The sequence below is a fragment of the Chrysoperla carnea genome, chromosome 5 (genome assembly GCF_905475395.1).
Source record: "Chrysoperla carnea chromosome 5, inChrCarn1.1, whole genome shotgun sequence".
Taxonomy (NCBI): Eukaryota; Metazoa; Arthropoda; class Insecta; order Neuroptera; family Chrysopidae; genus Chrysoperla; species Chrysoperla carnea.
In genome coordinates, this window is record NC_058341.1 from 59,558,838 (window position 1) to 59,576,180 (window position 17,343).

Here is a 17,343-nt window from a genome sequence, read left to right on the forward strand (position 1 = left end):
ACACGGCGATTCGGGAACGGGGATAAACGATGCCGACGTTGTGGCTATGTCAATGAGACATTGCCACACGTACTGAATCATTGTACCATCCATTCAGCGGCGTGGCAACGGCGGCATAACGCCGTTCAAGACCGTCTTGCTCGCGGATCGCGTCTACCCCCGGGTGCTGTCTTAAACATCAACAGACAAGTACCCGGTGTACAGAGTACTCTTCGTCCTGATCTGGTGGTTCTGGATGAATCTAGCAAGGAAGTAAAGATCATCGACATTTGCATTCCATTTGAGGGTGCTCCGGATGCTCTAGAGGTTGCTCGGCAGCAAAAGCTCGAAAAATATAACCAACTTGCTGCTGAGTTAACCACGAAAGGCTACAGAGTCTCATTGGATGCATTTGTCGTTGGTTCGCTCGGGGCCTGGCTAGCTAATAACTATAGGATTGCGAAGTCTTTGGGAATAGCACCCAAATATACGCAGACCATGGCTCGATTGATGGTGTCGGACACGATCCGCTGGTCGCGCGACATCTACATCGAACACCTAACCAGACAGAGGCAGTACCATGATCAGCCCCCGTGACCAAGCACAAAGGTATTGGATGGCCCGAACATCTGAGCCATCCCCCCCCCCCATCATCAGTGCAAGTTAAGTGATGTGCATCTGTGATAAAATATGTTAATTTTTTTGTGATATTTTAAAACTGTGATATTGACACTTGCTATTTTGTTTGTAATTCCCTCTTTTTTTTTTAATGTGTAAAATTCAGTGCTCTTTTTTAAATGTGTAGTCCTTTTATTTACTATATAAGTTTTAATTTATAACTATTTTTTTTTTCAAATGTATTTTACTATATATTTTTTTAATCATACTACACTTACAATCGAATATTTCCTGTACACATTCAAATTTTAACTATGTATCTTTTAAAGATTATTTAAATAAAAAGCTTTAATCTGTTCTTATCAGCTTAATTTTTATCAGTGTAACAAGTGAATTTATTATGGATTAAAGCAACAAGGAAATCAAAAGTGCCAATAGCATCGAGGCCGAAGCAGGAGGAGTGAATCAACAGGATTAATAGTAAGTGGGAATAACTGAGTGAGAACAACCAACACCTTAGTTCTCAAAGGCCGCCACTTCTTGTGTGCAAGGGGTGTACACTCTCCTTGAGAGGGTGTACACTCCAAACATACAATAATGTTGAACGCCGTCACAGGAAAAGTGGGGTCAGGTCACTAGTAATAGTTTCCTGACCTCGCTCAGCTAATCAAAAATTTTTTCTCATTTATCACACCGGATTTGTAAATAATTTCACGGGCCAGGGCAGTGCTCTTAAATCATGTCCTCGGCAGACGACGAGGTAGCGGAGGCTGCAGGGACGGTTAACATTACCATCAAGTTTCCGTTCCCTGCAGAATTTCGCTGCGAGAAGTGTTGGGTCCATCTGGACACGCAAGGTAGTCAGAGTGGTTTTAACACTCGTCTATCAACTTACAAAAGCCACTCTGACTATAAAAAACATATCAAACATCACCACGGGATACCGATCTTCACATTCGAATGCGCCGAATGTGGACACCGGTCTGAGTCCCTCAAAATTCTTAAGAAACACTATTTAAGTCATCAACCGGGTGCGGCTCCAGCTCCACCTAAGAAGACCGCACCCCGGCAAAGAAAAACACAAAGTACTCAGCCAATCAGCAGCCAACCACTACCACCTAGGTTGGCTGGTACTAGCGATGAGGGCTCTCCGGTACCCAGAACTCAACAATCGCCACCAAGGCGTGTAACACGCGCTAGATCGGTATCCCAATCAGGAGCCGCCTCAAGACAACACCACCCGTCAGCTCCAGGACCATCAACATCAACAGCAAGACCCAGCACTTCCACCGAATATGACTTTAACATCCGCCGCAACATCTTAAGCATCATTACCAGCGACGACGATAGTCAGCAACAACCACCTACCAGTCATGCCACACAGCCCCAGCCCCCTAAAACCGATAATGGCACAGAGGCTGTTCGTGGTGCTGCAACTGAAAGGTTGTGTCGCGATGCACCGGCGGAAACCCAAACCGATTACGACCCACCGCCATCAGATAGGTTGGCTGGCATGGACTCTAGTCCACCAGGATCACTACCCCAACCATTCAGCCGAACTCGATCACCAATCGAGCTGAACGATGGCATCAGCGATATGCAACGTAGCCCCCCACCTGTAGTTGCGCCTATTCAAATTCAACCAGACCTCGTCATCAACGATCCCAGTACTGCCTCGGTGGTTGCTGGAACCGATGATGACGAGATTGTAACATCAACACAACCCACTGAAAATCAAGTTCGGTGGCTTGCACTAATTAATAATGCCGCCAGCTGGGAAGAATTTGAAGAGGCTGTAGCTACAATTACTGCAAACTTTGCGAGAGGCAGTCCAGGCCATGTGGCTGAAAGACCACGACCACCACATCATGCGCAGCAATTCCAAAATAGACCTCGGCCTACTAGGAATCGCCCTCGTCGTGCGCAATATAACCCTGCGGACGCGGCGAAGATCCAGAAAATGTACCGCATAAATAAAAAAAAAGCCATGAACAGCATACTGAGTGAACCAGGTAGCTCACCATTCTGTCAGGTCGACACGGAAACGGTCCATGAACATTTCCGTGGAATATTTGCTTATAAGGATCAGGAACGATCACCAACCCCTGAGGAAATCCGGCAAATATTCGGGCCTGATCAAAATGATGGCGGAGATGGAGACGAACGCTTCACGTTCCTACTGGACTCCATCTCAAAAGAATCAGTATGTGCGCGATTGGCCAAAACTTCTAACACCGCACCGGGTAAAGATGGTATAAGGTATTCGTGCCTTAAACGATCCGACCCCGGTTGCATCGTGCTTTCTGCGATCTTCGACCGTTGTTTCCGTGAGGAAAAAACGCCACTGGCTTGGTCTGACTCCCGCACTGTTCTACTATACAAGAAGGGTAACCGTGATGAGTTGTCGAACTGGAGGCCTCTTACTTTGGGAGGGACAATCGCTAAATTATATGCCGGCGTATTAGCCGACCGCATCACCTGCTGGGCGAAGCTCTCCAACAATATCTCTCCAATGCAGAAAGGATTTCTGGAGTATGAGGGATGCTATGAGCATAACTTCATAGTCCAAAGTGCATTGGATGATGTGCGTCGAGATCGCAGACAGATCGCATTGGCGTGGCTTGACCTAGCCAATGCTTTCGGCTCTGTTCCACACGATCATATTCGGCGGGTATTGGAAGAGATGCGGCTGCCCAACAAGATGAAGAGTGTGATAGCTGAGCTTTACTCAAACTCAACAACCACCATCCGCACTAAAGACGGGGAAACCCGCCCAATTCCTATTCGTGCGGGAGTAAAGCAAGGCTGTCCACTCAGTCCTATCATTTTTAATTTGGCGATTGAACCACTCATAAGGGTGGCCTCTGGATTGGCAACTGAGCATGGTTACAAACTTCATGACCACCACTTTTCAATACTTGCATACGCTGATGACATAGTTCTGCTCGGTAAAGATGCTGCATCCCTAAGAATTCTTTTGGATGCTGTAGGATCAACCGCTGAATGGATGGGCTTAAAGTTTCAACCACCGAAATGTGCCTCACTGCATGTAGACTGTAGACGACGTCGGGAAGTCTATCCCACAGAGTTTACTATTCAAGGAGGAGGACTGACGGTCCTAAAAGAGGGAGAAGAGTACCAACACCTAGGTGTACCCACGGGCTTCCGTGTTGCTCAGACCCCCTTTGATGCCATTCGGGCCATCAAAGTGGACGTTCAAAAGGTACACGAGTCTCTTCTCGCCCCCTGGCAAAAACTGGAAGCCACAAATATGTTCATCCTTTCTCGACTAGACTTTATACTGCGAGGCGGCAATGTCGCCAAAGGACCACTGACGGACGCAGACAAAACCATCAAAAGGCTAGCCAAGAAATGGATGAACCTACCACAACGTGGCTCTCCTGAGCTTCTATATATACCATCATACCAGGGTGGCGCAAATCTTTTACCGTTGGCCGATTCCGCGGATGTAAGCACTGTCGTACACGCATTTAGACTGCTGACCTGCAAAGACACCATTGTCAGGGAAACGGCGTGGTCGTGTTTGAAGCGAGCGGTGAGGCAACGTATCCGTGGCGATCCAACAGAGGATATGATAGCCGAATATCTGTCTGGCTCACTAGAGGGTCAATTGGCACGTGACCGCGGAGACATTTCTAGCCTGTGTCCACAGACTAGAAATGCATGTCGCCGTCTTAACAGCAAAATCGGAGTGGGTTTCCATTGGTGCGCCGAGAAACGTGATCTGTCTGTCACCATCAAACGACCTGGGCAAACACCTGAGCGTATCATTGTCCCAGAGACGGCGCGATCCATGATAGTCCGTATGCTTCGCTCAGCACTTCGGGCATACTACCTTTCTAAATTACTAGGAAAACCAGATCAGGGAAAGGCGTACTCATGTACTAATCTAAGGGAAGCGAGCAACCACTTCCTGCTGAATGGGCGGTACACTCGATTCTGCGATTATCGCTTTATCCACCGAGCTCGACTCGGCGTCGTTCCATTAAATGGAACACGGCGATTCGGGAACGGGGATAAACGATGCCGACGTTGTGGCTATGTCAATGAGACATTGCCACACGTACTGAATCATTGTACCATCCATTCAGCGGCGTGGCAACGGCGGCATAACGCCGTTCAAGACCGTCTTGCTCGCGGATCGCGTCTACCCCCGGGTGCTGTCTTAAACATCAACAGACAAGTACCCGGTGTACAGAGTACTCTTCGTCCTGATCTGGTGGTTCTGGATGAATCTAGCAAGGAAGTAAAGATCATCGACATTTGCATTCCATTTGAGGGTGCTCCGGATGCCCTAGAGGTTGCTCGGCAGCAAAAGCTCGAAAAATATAACCAACTTGCTGCTGAGTTAACCACGAAAGGCTACAGAGTCTCATTGGATGCATTTGTCGTTGGTTCGCTCGGGGCCTGGCTAGCTAATAACTACAGGATTGCGAAGTCTTTGGGAATAGCACCCAAATATACGCAGACAATGGCTCGGTTGATGGTGTCGGACACGATCCGCTGGTCGCGCGACATCTATATCGAACACCTAACCAGACAGAGGCAGTACCATGATCAGCCCCCGTGACCAAGAACAAAGGTACTGGATGGCCCGAACATCTGAGCCATCCCCCCCCCCCCATCATCAGTGCAAGTTATGTGATGTGCATCTGTGATAAAATATGTTAATTTTTTTTGTGATATTTTAAAACTGTGATATTGACACTTGCTATTTTGTTTGTGATTCCCTCTTTTTTTCTTTTAATGTGTAAAATTCAGTGCTCTTTTTTTTTAAATGTGTAGTCCTTTTATTTATTATATAAGTTTTAATTTATAACTATTTTTTTCAAATGTATTTTACTATATATTTTTAAATTTTTTACTACACTTGTTCGACTATTTCCTATCTATTGTACAAATTTTATCTATGTATCTTTTAAAGATTATTCAAATAAAAAGCTTTTATCTGTTCTTATCAGCTTAATTATTATCAGTGTAACAAGTGAATTATTATGGATTAAAGCAACAAGGAAATCAAAAGTGCCAATAGCATCGAGGCCGAAGCAGGAGGAGTGAATCAACAGGATTAATAGTAAGTGGGAATAACTGAGTGAGAACAACCAACACCTTAGTTCTCAAAGGCCGCCACTTCTTGTGTGCAAGGGGTGTACACTCTCCTTGAGAGGGTGTACACTCCAAACATACAATAATGTTGAACGCCGTCACAGGAAAAGTGGGGTCAGGTCACTAGTAATAGTTTCCTGACCTCGCTCAGCTAATCAAAAATTTTTTTTCATTTATCACACCGGATTTGTAAATAATTTCACGGGCCAGGGCAGTGCTCTTAAATCATGTCCTCGGCAGACGACGAGGTAGCGGAGGCTGCAGGGACGGTTAACATTACCATCAAGTTTCCGTTCCCTGCAGAATTTCGCTGCGAGAAGTGTTGGGTCCATCTGGACACGCAAGGTAGTCAGAGTGGTTTTAACACTCGTCTATCAACTTACAAAAGCCACTCTGACTATAAAAAACATATCAAACATCACCACGGGATACCGATCTTCACATTCGAATGCGCCGAATGTGGACACCGGTCTGAGTCCCTCAAAATTCTTAAGAAACACTATTTAAGTCATCAACCGGGTGCGGCTCCAGCTCCACCTAAGAAGACCGCACCCCGGCAAAGAAAAACACAAAGTACTCAGCCAATCAGCAGCCAACCACTACCACCTAGGTTGGCTGGTACTAGCGATGAGGGCTCTCCGGTACCCAGAACTCAACAATCGCCACCAAGGCGTGTAACACGCGCTAGATCGGTATCCCAATCAGGAGCCGCCTCAAGACAACACCACCCGTCAGCTCCAGGACCATCAACATCAACAGCAAGACCCAGCACTTCCACCGAATATGACTTTAACATCCGCCGCAACATCTTAAGCATCATTACCAGCGACGACGATAGTCAGCAACAACCACCTACCAGTCATGCCACACAGCCCCAGCCCCCTAAAACCGATAATGGCACAGAGGCTGTTCGTGGTGCTGCAACTGAAAGGTTGTGTCGCGATGCACCGGCGGAAACCCAAACCGATTACGACCCACCGCCATCAGATAGGTTGGCTGGCATGGACTCCAGTCCACCAGGATCACTACCCCAACCATTCAGCCGAACTCGATCACCAATCGAGCTGAACGATGGCATCAGCGATATGCAACGTAGCCCCCCACCTGTAGTTGCGCCTATTCAAATTCAACCAGACCTCGTCATCAACGATCCCAGTACTGCCTCGGTGGTTGCTGGAACCGATGATGACGAGATTGTAACATCAACACAACCCACTGAAAATCAAGTTCGGTGGCTTGCACTAATTAATAATGCCGCCAGCTGGGAAGAATTTGAAGAGGCTGTAGCTACAATTACTGCAGACTTTGCGAGAGGCAGTCCAGGCCATGTGGCTGAAAGACCACGACCACCACATCATGCGCAGCAATTCCAAAATAGACCTCGGCCTACTAGGAATCGCCCTCGTCGTGCGCAATATAACCCTGCGGACGCGGCGAAGATCCAGAAAATGTACCGCATAAATAAAAAAAAAGCCATGAACAGCATACTGAGTGAACCAGGTAGCTCACCATTCTGTCAGGTCGACACGGAAACGGTCCATGAACATTTCCGTGGAATATTTGCTTATAAGGATCAGGAACGATCACCAACCCCTGAGGAAATCCGGCAAATATTCGGGCCTGATCAAAATGATGGCGGAGATGGAGACGAACGCTTCACGTTCCTACTGGACTCCATCTCAAAAGAATCAGTATGTGCGCGATTGGCCAAAACTTCTAACACCGCACCAGGTAAAGATGGTATAAGGTATTCGTGCCTTAAACGATCCGACCCCGGTTGCATCGTGCTTTCTGCGATCTTCGACCGTTGTTTCCGTGAGGAAAAAACGCCACTGGCTTGGTCTGACTCCCGCACTGTTCTACTATACAAGAAGGGTAACCGTGATGAGTTGTCGAACTGGAGGCCTCTTACTTTGGGAGGGACAATCGCTAAATTATATGCCGGCGTATTAGCCGACCGCATCACCTGCTGGGCGAAGCTCTCCAACAATATCTCTCCAATGCAGAAAGGATTTCTGGAGTATGAGGGATGCTATGAGCATAACTTCATAGTCCAAAGTGCATTGGATGATGTGCGTCGAGATCGCAGACAGATCGCATTGGCGTGGCTTGACCTAGCCAATGCTTTCGGCTCTGTTCCACACGATCATATTCGGCGGGTATTGGAAGAGATGCGGCTGCCCAACAAGATGAAGAGTGTGATAGCTGAGCTTTACTCAAACTCAACAACCACCATCCGCACTAAAGACGGGGAAACCCGCCCAATTCCTATTCGTGCGGGAGTAAAGCAAGGCTGTCCACTCAGTCCTATCATTTTTAATTTGGCGATTGAACCACTCATAAGGGTGGCCTCTGGATTGGCAACTGAGCATGGTTACAAACTTCATGACCACCACTTTTCAATACTTGCATACGCTGATGACATAGTTCTGCTCGGTAAAGATGCTGCATCCCTAAGAATTCTTTTGGATGCTGTAGGATCAACCGCTGAATGGATGGGCTTAAAGTTTCAACCACCGAAATGTGCCTCACTGCATGTAGACTGTAGACGACGTCGGGAAGTCTATCCCACAGAGTTTACTATTCAAGGAGGAGGACTGACGGTCCTAAAAGAGGGAGAAGAGTACCAACACCTAGGTGTACCCACGGGCTTCCGTGTTGCTCAGACCCCCTTTGATGCCATTCGGGCCATCAAAGTGGACGTTCAAAAGGTACACGAGTCTCTTCTCGCCCCCTGGCAAAAACTGGAAGCCACAAATATGTTCATCCTTTCTCGACTAGACTTTATACTGCGAGGCGGCAATGTCGCCAAAGGACCACTGACGGACGCAGACAAAACCATCAAAAGGCTAGCCAAGAAATGGATGAACCTACCACAACGTGGCTCTCCTGAGCTTCTATATATACCATCATACCAGGGTGGCGCAAATCTTTTACCGTTGGCCGATTCCGCGGATGTAAGCACTGTCGTACACGCATTTAGACTGCTGACCTGCAAAGACACCATTGTCAGGGAAACGGCGTGGTCGTGTTTGAAGCGAGCGGTGAGGCAACGTATCCGTGGCGATCCAACAGAGGATATGATAGCCGAATATCTGTCTGGCTCACTAGAGGGTCAATTGGCACGTGACCGCGGAGACATTTCTAGTCTGTGGACACAGGCCAGAAATGCATGTCGCCGTCTTAACAGCAAAATCGGAGTGGGTTTCCATTGGTGCGCCGAGAAACGTGATCTGTCTGTCACCATCAAACGACCTGGGCAAACACCTGAGCGTATCATTGTCCCAGAGACGGCGCGATCCATGATAGTCCGTATGCTTCGCTCAGCACTTCGGGCATACTACCTTTCTAAATTACTAGGAAAACCAGATCAGGGAAAGGCGTACTCATGTACTAATCTAAGGGAAGCGAGCAACCACTTCCTGCTGAATGGGCGGTACACTCGATTCTGCGATTATCGCTTTATCCACCGAGCTCGACTCGGCGTCGTTCCATTAAATGGAACACGGCGATTCGGGAACGGGGATAAACGATGCCGACGTTGTGGCTATGTCAACGAGACATTGCCACACGTACTGAATCATTGTACCATCCATTCAGCGGCGTGGCAACGGCGGCATAACGCCGTTCAAGACCGTCTTGCTCGCGGATCGCGTCTACCCCCGGGTGCTGTCTTAAATATCAACAGACAAGTACCCGGTGTACAGAGTACTCTTCGTCCTGATCTGGTGGTTCTGGATGAATCTAGCAAGGAAGTAAAGATCATCGACATTTGCATTCCATTTGAGGGTGCTCCGGATGCCCTAGAGGTTGCTCGGCAGCAAAAGCTCGAAAAATATAACCAACTTGCTGCTGAGTTAACCACGAAAGGCTACAGAGTCTCATTGGATGCATTTGTCGTTGGTTCGCTCGGGGCCTGGCTAGCTAATAACTACAGGATTGCGAAGTCTTTGGGAATAGCACCCAAATATACGCAGACCATGGCTCGGTTGATGGTGTCGGACACGATCCGCTGGTCGCGCGACATCTATATCGAACACCTAACCAGACAGAGGCAGTACCATGATCAGCCCCCGTGACCAAGCACAAAGGTACTGGATGGCCCGAACATCTGAGCCATCCCCCCCCCCATCATCAGTGCAAGTTAAGTGAGGTGCATCTGTGATAAAATATGTTAATTTTTTTTGTGATATTTTAAAACTGTGATATTGACACTTGCTATTTTGTTTGTGATTCCCTCTTTTTTTTTTAATGTGTAAAATTCAGTGCTCTTTTTTTTTAAATGTGTAGTCCTTTTATTTATTATATAAGTTTTAATTTATAACTATTTTTTTCAAATGTATTTTACTATATATTTTTAAATTTTTTACTACACTTGTTCGACTATTTCCTATCTATTGTACAAATTTTATCTATGTATCTTTTAAAGATTATTCAAATAAAAAGCTTTAATCTGTTCTTATCAGCTTAATATCTGGTACGTCCCGCATAGCGGGACCAGTATATTAAACTGATTTTTGGAAAATGGCGGAGTGTTAGGAGCTTGCTCCTCTTCTGCCGCGGGTTGCCCTGGTATTGCAGTATCACTAGGGTCGGCCTAATAAATATAATCAAAAAATACATTTTTCTATCGATGCATAATCGGTGTTAACAATGTTTAGAAAACATTTGAAAATATCCTGTAAATAAAATAATCACATACTCATGAAGAAGGAAGTTAAAAGTGTTATTTTAACATCATCATACTCTATTGTCGCAGCATGTAAATAAATTATTTAACTTTTTACACAATATAATTAAATATAGGGTATATAGTATATTTAATTTTTATAACCTTACTTATGAAAGAAAATATACATGGGTACTATGTCGCAACAAGTACCACATGTAGAATAATCAACATAGACCTAATATTAATGCGAAAATATTCTATTTTTTTCTATGTTTACCACCCTATGAAGATATACATACATGGGTACTATGTCGCAACAAGTACCACATGTAGAATAATCAACATAGACCTATTATTAATGCGAAAATATTCTATTTTTTTCTATGTTTACCACCCACCCTATGAAGATATACATACATGGGTACTTTGTCGCAACAAGTACCACATGTAGAATAATCAACATAGACCTATTATTAATGCGAAAATATTCTATTTTTTTTCTATGTTTACCACCCTATGAAGATATACATACATGGGGGTACTTTGTCGCAACAAGTAACTCATGTAGAATAATAAACATAGTATTATTAATTTGTTGCCCTATTAGCTCAGTAAGTCAATGCGTAACCAATTAAGACTGTAAGCAAAAAGACTGAAAAATATTAAAAATTGATATGTAGAAAAGAAATATTGATATGAAAATATCAAGAATTTTGAAAATTAATTTTACATAATTTCCTAAATATAAAAATAAAATACAGCAATAACAATAATTGGCTTTAAACCAATTACTTAAAATGAGCCACTAGAACACTCATTGACGCCACTAAAACACTCACTGAAATAGAGAAGAAAGAAGATCGACTCCAGGTGGATTTGATGATATTTAAAAACAAACAACAGGGATGTATCGCCCGTTTAATAGAATTGATCTTGGTCCAGAGGCATGTTGATATATCAACCTAAAAAATAATTTAGGTTAGTATAATAGACTCTAAAAATAAAGTCTATATTTAAGCGAAAGATTATATTCACTATTTAATTTATAATCTTGTTACTTTCTCCAATAGCAAATGCATATTGGTCAAGAAAATTTTCATCTTTAGAACTGATGGAATACATCTTTTAATAAAGATTTATTAGATGTCCGAATATAAAAATTTCGATTTGAATCAAAACAATGAAATTTATTAATTTTAAAGTCAAACCAACAGCTTTTAAAAAAATTTGCGATATCGTTGCTCATTATTCTTCAATATTCTTAGTAAAAAAGATAATAGTTTAAAGTACCTTTAATTTTTTACTGCAAAACGTTACTAAGCCCTGTAGATTATAGTGATCATGTGATTTTTGTTTAACCAAATTGAAAATCGAAATTTGTATCATCAAGGTAAATTAATTTCAATTGGATGATGTTTCTCAATGGCACGTTCATACATCAACCTAAAAAATAATTCAGGCTAGTAATAGGTTCCCTAAAAATATTTAACTCAATATGCCGATTTTTAACCGACATATGTGTAGAAAAATAAATATATTTGGGAGTTAAAAGAAATATTATTTGAAAGTAATGACATTCAATTAGGTTAGACATGCAATTTTTTTGAACTTACCTGATTTAGTTTCTTGGAAAATAAAACACACGTACATTTTCCTCCGTAGCGTTATACACTACACAATTATTATATTGAAAATTCATTATTTCAAGAAAATATCGAAAACTTATTGATAATGATATAGATAGACTTGATATTAAATAAACACAAGTTTTAGCATGTTTCAAATAACTGATTATAATAAAAAGAAAATAAATTGTGAATGATCGCGACATCTATGGAAGTTTTTTTGAGTAGTATATTCATTTTTAGTGACATCTGTGGGCGTTTTTTGGTTTTTATTCATAATTAAGCCATCTATGATTGTTCAGGTGAAATAAAAGTGGCATATAAGTTGCCTAATAAATTGAATGGTCTTGTTTACTGATATAGTCTCTGCTAGGAACCATCTTGTAAACCTTTATAGATTATAGAACCGTTATAGAATTATAGTTTAAATATTAAAAATTTTTCTTATAAAAAAATAAACAGCTTTTGTTTGAAACAATTTTTCGAAAACATCACTGTTTACCCGTGAAAGCGCAAATTGTATAGTATGTATTGTATGGGAATATCAGTTATATATGTGTGACATGTATGTATGTGTAATGTGACAGAGTAATCATACCCGTCTATGCATGGTTTTTGGACGGAATTGGTTCGCATTGACTTACTGAGCTAATAGGGCAACAAATTAATAATACTATGTTTATTATTCTACATGAGTTACTTGTTGCGACAAAGTACCCCCATGTATGTATATCTTCATAGGGTGGTAAACATAGAAAAAAAATAGAATATTTTCGCATTAATAATAGGTCTATGTTGATTATTCTACATGTGGTAGAATGCTCGAAGTGCTGAACGTAGCATACGAACAACAACGGATCGCGCCGTCTCCGGGACAATTATACGCTCTGGTGTTTGCCCAGGACGGATGATAGTGACAGACAGATCGCGCTTTTCCCTGCATCAATGGAAGCCCACACTGATTTTGCTGTTGAGGCGACGGCACGCATTTCTAGCTTGTGACCACAAACTAGAAATGTCTCCGCCGTCGCGCGCTAATCGACCCTCAAGTGAGCCAGACAGATACTTGGCGAGCATATCTTCTGTTGGATCTTCTCCGATACGACGTCTCACTGCACGCTTAAGGCAGTACCAGGCCGTTTCCCTGACAATGGTGTCCTTGCAGGTCAGCAGTCTAAAAGCGTGCACTACGGTGCTTACGTCCGCGGAATCGGCCAACGGTAAAAGATTTGCGCCACCCTGGTAAGATGGAATATAAAGAACTTCCGGAGAGCCACGTTGAGGTAGGTTCATCCATTTCTTGGCTAGCCTTTTGATGGTTTTGTCTGCGTCCGTCAGTGGTCCTTTGGCGACATTGCCGCCTCGCAGTATAAAGTCTAGCCGAGAAAGGATGAACATATTTGTGGCTTCCAATTTTTGCCAGGGTGCAAGAAGAGAATCGTGTACTTTCTGAACGTCCTCCTTGATGGCCCGAATGGCATCAAGGGGGGTTTGGGCAACACGGAAGCCCGTTGGTACACCTAGATGATGATACTCCTCTCCGTCTTTTAAAACCGTTAGTCCTCCTCCTTGGATGGTAAATTCCGTAGGAAAGACTTCCCGTCTTCGCCTGCAATCAACATGCAGTGAGGCGCATTTCGGAGGTTGGAACTTTAGACCCATCCACTCAGCAGTTGATCCTACTGCATCCAAGAGAATTCTCAAGGATTCAGCATTTTTGCCGAGAAGAACGATGTCATCGGCATACGCGAGAATGGAAAAATTATGATCGTTGAGCTTGTAGCCATGCTGAGCTGCCAATCTAGACGCCACCCTTATAAGCGGCTCGATAGCCAAATTGAAAATAATTGGACTGAGTGGACAACCTTGCTTTACGCCCGCACGAATGTGGATTGGACGGGTTTCTCCGTCCTTAGTGCGGATTGTTGTGGTAGTATTGGCGTAAAGCTCGGCTATCACACTGCGTATCTTGTTGGGTAGCCGCATCTCTTCCAATACCCGCCGAATATGATCATGAGGCACAGAGCCGAAAGCATTGGCTAGGTCAAGCCAAGCCAATGCGATCTGTCTGCGATCTCGGCGCGCGTCATCCAATGCACTTTGGACTATGAAGTTGTGTTCATAACAGCCTTCATACTCCAGAAATCCTTTCTGCATTGGTGAGATATTGTTAGAGAGCTTCGCCCAACAGGTGACACGGTCGGCGATAACGCCGGCATACAATTTGGCGATCGTGCCCCCCAAAGTAAGAGGCCTCCAGTTCGACAGCTCATCACGGTTACCTTTTTTATATAACAGTACAGTGCGGGAGTCACCCCAAGCCAGTGGTGTTTTTTCCTCACGGAAACAACGGTCGAAGATTGCAGAAAGTACTACGCAGCCGGGGTCGGAGCGTTTAAGGCACGAGTACCTTATACCGTCCTTCCCCGGAGCGGTGTTAGAAGTTTTAGCCAATCGCGCACATACTGATTCTTTTGAGATGGAGTCCAGTAGGAGCGTTCATCTCCATCTCCGCCATCATTTTGGTCAGGTCTGAATATTTGCCGGATTTGTTCAGGGGTTGGTGTTATTTCCTGATCCCTATGAGCAAATATTCCACGGAAATGTTCATGGACCGTTTCCGTGTTGACCTGACAAAATGGTGAGCTACCTGGATCGCTCAGTATGCTGGTCATGGCTTTTTTTTTATTGATTCTGTATAGTTTCTGAATCTTCGCCGCGTCCGCAGGGTTATATTGTGCACGGCGGGGGCGGTTCCTCATAGGGCGAGGCCTATTTTGGAAACGCTGCACATTTGGGGGTGGTCTTTCGGCCACATGGCCTGGAGTGCCTCTCGCAAAGTCTGAAGTAATTGTTGCTACTGCCGCCTCAAATTCCTCCCAGCTGGCGGCGTTATCCAAAAGCGTAAGCCACCGAACCTGGTTTTTGGTCAGTTGACTTTCGGCCAAGTCGGTGGGTGGAGTAGGTGTAGGTAACTCGTCAGCATTGGTTCCAACAACTACCGGAGTAGCGCTGGGATCAATGCTGACAAGGTCTGGTTGGATTTGTGCGGCTGCAGCAATCGGTGGAGTTTTATTCTCATTACGCGTGATGCTAGTGACATCGTTCAGCTCAGCGGGCGATCTAGTTCGGCTGAGTGGTTGGGGTGGTGATCCTAGTGGACGAGAGTCCATGCCAACCAAGTGATCTGAACGCGGTGGGTCTATATCAGTGTGAGGATCCATCGGTACATCGCGACACAACCTTTCAGTGACAGTACCAAGAGCAGCCCCTGTGCCATTATCGGTTTTAGGGGGCGGGGGCTGTTGTGTGGCATTTGTTGAGACGGTTGTAGTTGTTTCGTTGTCATCGTCGCTGCTGTCTACTATTCGATGTAAGATCCTTTGAATATTGTGGTCGAATCCGGTGGATGTGCTGGGTTGAGGCCCAGATGATAATTTTTTTGGAGCTGTTGTCCTTGACGTAGAGGCTCCTGACTGGGACGCCGATCTTGCGCGTGTAACGCGCCTAGGCGGTGAAGTATGTTGGGGTTCCGGCGAGCTCTCAATCTCGGTAGTAGTAGCCGGCCTGGTTGTTGGTGGCTGGTTGCTGGCTGATGGAGGCCTTTTCCGAGGTGCGGCTTTTTTTGTTGGAGCAGTGGCCGCACCCGGTTGATGAGTTAAAAAGTGTTTTTTAAGGATTTTGAGAGACTCAGACCGGAAACCACAATCTGCGCATTCGAAAGTAAAGATCGGGGTCCCGTGGTGAAGTTTTATATGTTTTTTAAAGTCGGAGTGGCTCTTATATTTAGCGATGGTACGAAGAGCACCACCCCGACGTGCCGGAAGCGTGTCCGGGACATCCGCCCAGCACATCTCGCAGCGAAACTCTGCAGGGAACGGAAACATGATGGTCGTGTTAACCGTCCCTGCAGGTTCAACTGCTTCGTCTTCTGCCGAGGACATAATGTGTGAAGTCCTGGCCTCGTTGGTGTGATACGATTATTTTTGATTGCGATAGTGAGGTCAGGAGACTAAGATTATAAATTAAATAGTGAATATAATCTTTCGCTTAAATATAGACTTTATTTTTAGAGTCTATTATACTAACCTAAATTATTTTTTAGGTTGATATATCAACATGCCTCTGGACCAAGATCAATTCTATTAAACGGGCGATACATCCCTGTTGTTTGTTTTTAAATATCATCAAATCCACCTGGAGTCGATCTTCTTTCTTCTCTATTTCAGTGAGTGTTTTAGTGGCGTCAATGAGTGTTCTAGTGGCTCATTTTAAGTAATTGGTTTAAAGCCAATTATTGTTATTGCTGTATTTTATTTTTATATTTAGGAAATTATGTAAAATTAATTTTCAAAATTCTTGATATTTTCATATCAATATTTCTTTTCTACATATCAATTTTTAATATTTTTCAGTCTTTTTGCTTACAGTCTTAATTGGTTACGCATTGACTTACTGAGCTAATAGGGCAACAAATTAATAATACTATGTTTATTATTCTACATGAGTTACTTGTTGCGACAAAGTACCCCCATGTATGTATATCTTCATAGGGTGGTAAACATAGAAAAAAAATAGAATATTTTCGCATTAATAATAGGTCTATGTTGATTATTCTACATGTGGTACTTGTTGCGACAAAGTACCCATGTATGTATATCTTCATAGGGTGGGTGGTAAACATAGAAAAAAATAGAATATTTTCGCATTAATAATAGGTCTATGTTGATTATTCTACATGTGGTACTTGTTGCGACATAGTACCCATGTATGTATATCTTCATAGGGTGGTAAACATAGAAAAAAATAGAATATTTTCGCATTAATATTAGGTCTATGTTGATTATTCTACATGTGGTACTTGTTGCGACATAGTACCCATGTATATTTTCTTTCATAAGTAAGGTTATAAAAATTAAATATACTATATACCCTATATTTAATTATATTGTGTAAAAAGTTAAATAATTTATTTACATGCTGCGACAATAGAGTATGATGATGTTAAAATAACACTTTTAACTTCCTTCTTCATGAGTATGTGATTATTTATTTACAGGATATTTTCAAATGTTTTCTAAACATTGTTAACACCGATTATGCATCGATAGAAAAATGTATTTTTTGATTATATTTATTAGGCCGACCCTAGTGATACTGCAATACCAGGGCAACCCGCGGCAGAAGAGGAGCAAGCTCCTAACACTCCGCCATTTTCCAAAAATCAGTTTAATATACTGGTCCCGCTATGCGGGACGTACCAGATATTAAGCTGATAAGAACAGATTAAAGCTTTTTATTTGAATAATCTTTAAAAGATAC

The 17,343-nt window shown here is 43.6% G+C and overlaps 2 non-coding genes across 2 annotated transcripts; one reads left to right on the forward strand and one right to left on the reverse strand.

The window, feature by feature from the left end:
• Positions 1-10,140: 10,140 nt before the first annotated feature.
• LOC123301890 lies at positions 10,141-10,330 on the forward strand. Its single transcript, XR_006535451.1, has one exon. It is a non-coding gene; the product is annotated as a U2 spliceosomal RNA (small nuclear RNA).
• A 6,823-nt stretch (positions 10,331-17,153) lies between these two features.
• Positions 17,154-17,343, reverse strand: LOC123301891. Its single transcript, XR_006535452.1, has one exon. It is a non-coding gene; the product is annotated as a U2 spliceosomal RNA (small nuclear RNA).